The following is a 6,378-nucleotide window of genomic DNA, read 5'->3' on the forward strand; positions in this document are numbered from 1 at the left end:
ATCTCCAACAGATGGGTCTTTTGCCAGATGGACAGTTAACGTTTATTTTTGACCAACCAAATTATGTTTCAACCCATCTGTCTATTACACGTGTATTTGACATAAGAGCATCCTCTGTCAAATTTGACAGATTCTCCCCTTTCGGTCTTTTATTTTTTTATTGTTTCTCTCTCTCGCTCTCGCTCTCTCTCGATCTCTTTCCCTCGTCTTTCTTCCTCATGGGTGAAAAAGGTAAGAGAGACAGTGCGCATTATTAGCCAAGCCCAAGTAAGTCCCCAACCCACCATAGTCGGAGAAGGGAGCTTTGCTAGGTCTGTGTGTGAGAACCGCTCATTCAAGGTAAATAGAAGCAAATTTTGGCCACCCAAATTCTCTCTTTCCTTGATCTGGTATTTCCCGCTGTTTGATTTTTCCTGCAATCTCATTCTTCTATATTCCGGTTTTGATATGGCTTTTTTCGCCTTTGATTTGGTTATGTGCAGAGAGAAAGGTTCGATTTTGAGTTTACAAACGTGTTAGTCTCCATTGATTAGGTGAAACCCAGAAATGGCTGCTCCACCAGCAAGGGCTAGAGCCGATTACGAATTTACGATTACCTCATAAAGCTTCTTTTGATCGGTGACAGCGGTGTGTGATTCTGCTCGCTTTTGTTTTGTTTCTGAATTTTTGTTTCAGATCAGTGGAATGCTTGGAGAGTTGGATCATTTTGGGATTGAAAATACGAGTTTGGTGATTTAGGGTTCGTAAATTTGTGGGGAAAAATGAGATTTTGGGTGTTGTTTAGGTTGGATCGGGCTTGATTGGTTGCTTTTGAGCCTGATTTGTTGAAATGGCTGTTTGAGATTTTGAATCAGATATTGTTGGTTGAAGAAAATTGGCCATTTTGCTTGGTTTATTTGTGTATAGGGTTGCTTTCATTGCCTGTCTATTGGGTCCGTAGGCATTTTCAAAAATGAGCAATTTGGATGGTTGGTTTATTTGTCTAAGGTTGCTAAACATAATGTTGTCTTGATAAATTGAATGCTCAAGTTGAGTGTTATGTGCCGATAAATTAGGAAGACTAGCCCATTCATGTATAATAATGGTAGTGAAGACACTAGAATATATTGCATATATGTGCATATATTGCAGAACTGATATATGTGCATATATTGCAAGACACTAGAATGAAGAAATGCTATGTTGACTGTTGAGAGCCAGTTTTTGTTACTGTTTGAAGTATTGAACAACTGAATATGATTTTGGGGACTGAATCTTATTAGAAAGATTGCAACTTTATAGCCTTATGCTTGTGTTTTTTGTTTTTGTTTTTACAGGCCTGTAACAGCCATACCATTACATATGTTCCACATTGTAACAGCCATGCCATTCTATGGATACATCTACTATGAATCCTGAGCAGAGGGCATATTATTCCAAACTTCAGATGAAAATTCTCCAAGGTGATATATGAAGTGTGAGGTTGTTGGTTTGTTGGTTTCCATTTTAGTTTGTATCAGTTTGAGGTTTTGTCCAGTGATCATGTATTTGACTGCTTGCAAACCCTTTAAGAATGACTATGTTTCCTGCTATTTGACTGCTAGAACTGTGCAGTTTCTGTTTCTGTTTTCAATCCATTTCAGTTTGTATCAGTTTGTTGGTTTCCAGTGATGTTGTATTTGACTGCTATCAAATTCAAGCTGATTCTGTTTCCTGCTATCTTGACTGCTAGTTTTCAAGCAGTTTCTGTTTCTGTTTCAGGTGAGCAAATTCTCATAATCTCAATTGCATCTCTTTAAATGGAACCATTCATTGTATGATCTTTGATTACAAGAAAGAAAAAAAAAGAAGGAAAAACAACATAAATAGAATTTTATATATTAAAGTAATATTCAAATTTGACATCTCCATTGGAGCTAAAAATAGTCAAAATGTTGCTACATCAAATTTGCCATGTCATATGTCAAATTCAAATTTGACCAAAGCCAAATAACAAACTCATTGGAGATGCTCTTAGAAACCCTTGACACCACCGCCCGTGTGTTCAGCTGGGAATTGAATTTGCTCACCACAAGCACTTAGGTGGTGATTCCACCACTCAATAGAGTTCGGCCATGTGTAATACACTATAATCATGGTTAATCATGGTGAATTTAATAATCAAGAAAGGGAAAAGTAATTTAATAAATATTAAAACTCTTATATTTTAATATTTTGAATTAAACCCTTATGTTTTCTATTTTACGTTCTCCACATCCCAGTATTCTACTTTTCCCTCAAGCTTACCCCTCCAAAATACTGCTGAGGTTTTATTGTTGTAGCCGATCGAACACGTTGAGAGTAAAACCCAGAAAGCAAGGTCTGAAGGTTTCAACTTTCTGCAATCATGTTGAGAGTGAAAACTCCCTAGAAGGCGAGGGCCAGAAGAGGCCTGAAGCACAAACAAGAACACTCTTTCTGGTTCTTCCACTTCTCTCTTCTATGTTCTTCACATAAAATGATAAAATTGGCCTTCCATCTATGTTAATTTTTGTTGGCAAATTCACATATCAGATAGATAACATAGAAATTTGGTTGGAATGTTGAATTTCTCCAAGGAGTCTACAATGGCCTGGTTCATAAATTGAAAATTGAAACTAGATGAACCCAACGAGATCCCCATTCCTCTTATAGATTGAATTCAAATAAATTATACCAACATAAACTTTCTGAAATGAATTGAGAAGTCACCGGATCGGGATCGTTAAGAAAAAGCTATAGCCGCCGGTAACGGTTGGTCGATGCATGGCTGATAATGGGTGAACCAACGGGTTAGGTTTGCAGGTTGGTGAAGGATCTAGGCGTGATCTTCGATGATCTCCTAGATATGGCATTATGAGGACCTTTAAAATCATTATCAAAAATAAACTTGTTCCTCCATTTCCAAATGAACCAGCATATAAACACAAACAATTGAGACCAATTAAAGCCAAAATGCTTACAGTTATTCTGGTAAAGATTAGCAGTGATCCACCCTTCCCAATCAAGGTTGAAAGTTCTTTGCATAGTAACAGGAACACCAACATCTTTCCAAACTTCCTTGGCCTTTCTGCAATCCCTGAAAAGATGAAGCATAAATTCATACAGATCAATACAATGACTACAATTGGGGTTATCTGTCATGTGCCTTCTGAATCTATTCTCATTAGTAAGCAATCTACTTTGAATAAATAGCCAAGTGAAGATCTTTAGTTTCGGAGGGATAGAAAGATTCCAAATATGCCTCCATTTTCTAGAAGGTGTTTGCTGAATGGTAACAAGGCAGTTATAGGCACTTTTGACTGAAAATTTTCCATTTGAGGTATGCTGCCAGATGACTTTATCCCTCACAGAAGCTGGATTGGAAATAGGGATACATAAGATTTTTTCCACAATCTCAGGAGGCAGACAAGCATAGAGAAGAATAGTGTCCCAACAATTATCCATCCAAAAATCCTGTACCAACAAGTGATCATCAACCATAGTAGGATCAAGAGCCTGATGACAAAGGGGACCAATATCTAACCATTTATCAGTCCAGAAATGAACAGATTCGCCATTCCCAATTCTCCATATAGCACCCTGTCGCAAGAGAGAAGCACCAAAACACACACTGCTCCATGTGCTTGAACAATTCTTTGGTTTCTTGTAGGCGGGGTTCAGCAAGTCATCCTTTTTCAAATACTTTTGTTTAAAAATATTACACCAGAGGCCATCATCATTCTGCACAATTCGCCAACTGGCCTTAGCAAGCATAGCTTGGTTCATCTCACTAGTCTTCTTGATGCCCAGTCCCCCATAGAACTTTGGCATGCAAATCTTGTCCCAATTCACCATATGAATTTTCCTTTTATTTTCACAATCACCCCAAAAGAAATCTCTATTAAGTTTATCCAAGCTAGAACATATTGAGACAGGGAGTTTAGTTGTCTGCATAGAATAAATGGGGATTGAGGCAGTTACCGCTTGAATCATGGTTAATCTACCAGCCATGCTTAAAGTCTTACACTTCCAACCTGCAAGTCTGCTTGAAACTTTGTCAACAATTTCAGAGTAAGTGCTTTTAGTTATTCTAGAATGCAGTAAAGGCATACCCAAGTACTTGCCCAAGTCACTTGTAAGAGGAGAGCCACATATACTACTGATGGAAGTAGCAATTCTTCTGCAGACATTTGGAGACACATATAGCTTGGATTTATCAAAATTTACTGATTGACCCGATAAACCACAAAAAATATCCATGCACTTCTTAAGAACAGTAGCTTGAGATGTAGAAGCTTCAGCAAATAGGATGATGTCATCGGCAAAGAATAAGTGTGAAACACAAGGGCCAGACTTTGAGGACTTAACTGGTTTCCATTGTCCAACATCAATTGCAGCTTGAATTAAATGAGACAATTTTTCCATGCAAAGAACAAAGATATAAGGCGATAGGGGATCCCCTTGTCTCACACCTCTACCAGCACCAAATTTATCAGATAGATCACCATTAACAATTACTTGAAAAGTAGCAGAAGTGATGCAATGCATAATTAAATTGATTAAAGAATCAGGAAGTTGAAGCTCATACAAAACCTGCTGAATAAAGTTCCAGTTCAGCTTATCATAAGCTTTAGAGAGATCAATTTTCCACACCATAATGCCCTTCTTTCCACTCGTAGACCTGCACTTATGAAGAATTTCTTGAGTTATAAGAATGTTATCCGAGATATGCCTGCCAGGCACAAAACTAACTTGACAAGGACTAATCCATTGTCGCAAAAAAGGTCGAATTCTAGAGACAATCATTTTTGTGATGATTTTATAAATTGTGCTGCAGAGGCTGATAGGTCTAAAGAGGTGCATGTATTTCGGACCCTGAATTTTGGGTACCAAAGTGCTTAAAGTATGATTAAGTCCCTGAGGTACATGTCCCTCAGCAAAAGCTCTTGAAATAAGTTGAATAATCTCCTCACCACACAAATGCCAATGCTTCTGGTAAAATAGAGAAGGGAATCCATCAAACCCAGGGGCCTTAAGACTACCAATGGCAAATAAAGCATTTTTAATCTCAGCAGGTGTAATAGGGCTTCCCAGATCAAGCAAGAGAGTAGAAGAGATGCCAGGAAACAGATTAGGAATATGAAATCTAAGATCAGGACCCTCCTCGTAAGTGAAGAGCTTTTGAAAGAAATTTTGTGCAATCAGTTTCATTGCAGCATGATCTTCACACCAGGACCCATTCTGATCATATAAGCCATCAATTCTATTTTTTCTTCTTCTAACCATTGTGGTAATGTGGAAAAACTTTGTATTCCTATCCCCACCTTGCACCCACTTCTCTCTAGATTTTTGTCTCCATAAAAGAGCCTCACGATCTCTGATATCTTCATATTCCAGAATAAGCTTTTTCTCCAGGTCAATCAAGAAGGGATTATCATTAGTACATCTTTGCTTCTGAATACCACAAATTCTAGCCAACAATCTTTTTTTCTGATGGAAAATATTGCCAAACACTTCTCTGTTCCACTTTCCCAAATTCATTGCTAAATGTTTAATTTTACTCATGAACTCACCTGTAGTCTCATTCCAAGTATTAGCAATAAACTCACTATAATGACTGTGTTGCATCCACATAGCATAAAATCGAAAGGGAGGATCAACTCTACAGCTTCTAAACTGATTTTGAAGCCTCAATAGTAATGGGCAGTGGTCAGACTTCATTTTAGCAAGATGTTGCACTTTAGCTTCAGGGAATAATAATCTCCAATCACTGTTACAAAAGCCCCTATCCAATCTCTCTTTAACTGTGCCACCTGACCAAGTATAATCTGCCCCATGGTAGCCTAAATCAATCATACCATCCTGCTGAACCCAAGTCTTCATGCCTCCAAACTTTCCAATATAAGACCCACCATTTTTGTCAGAGAAGGATAAAAGTTCATTGCAATCGCCAACTACAACCCAAGGTAACTGATATGCAGTATGAATATGAGCTAAATAATGCCATAGACCTTGTCTCGTAGTAATACAGGGACTAGCATAAATTCCAGTTAACATCCAACTCCTCAACCCACACCAAGAAATTTTAACAGTTATGGATTGAGAGTTAGAATCAATAACCTCAACTTTGAACTTGGAGTTATTCCAGACCATCCAAATCCCACCAGAAAAACCATTAGCCTCCTTGATCTCAAATTCATTGAAACCCAATCCAAGAAGGTGCTTCTTCGCTTTTATAAACTGAACTCTTGGCTCACATATAATAAGAAAATCGACATTATTCATTTTGACCAAATCTGAAATAGCAGAACGAAAGTCATCACCCCCAGCACCTCTAGCATTCCAAAATAATAGATTATCCATTTAGAGTGTGGAAAGGGTAGGGCATAACCCTAAGAT

At 37.9% G+C, this 6,378-nt stretch overlaps 1 long non-coding RNA gene across 1 annotated transcript; it reads left to right on the top strand.

The window, feature by feature from the left end:
- Positions 1 to 206: 206 nt before the first annotated feature.
- LOC133735812 (uncharacterized) lies at positions 207 to 1,698 on the top strand. Its single transcript, XR_009859268.1, has 3 exons — positions 207 to 339; positions 483 to 627; positions 1,317 to 1,698. It is a non-coding gene; the product is annotated as an uncharacterized LOC133735812 (long non-coding RNA).
- Positions 1,699 to 6,378: the final 4,680 nt, after the last annotated feature.

This window comes from Rosa rugosa, chromosome 3, assembly GCF_958449725.1.
Source record: "Rosa rugosa chromosome 3, drRosRugo1.1, whole genome shotgun sequence".
Classification (NCBI taxonomy): Eukaryota; Viridiplantae; Streptophyta; class Magnoliopsida; order Rosales; family Rosaceae; genus Rosa; species Rosa rugosa.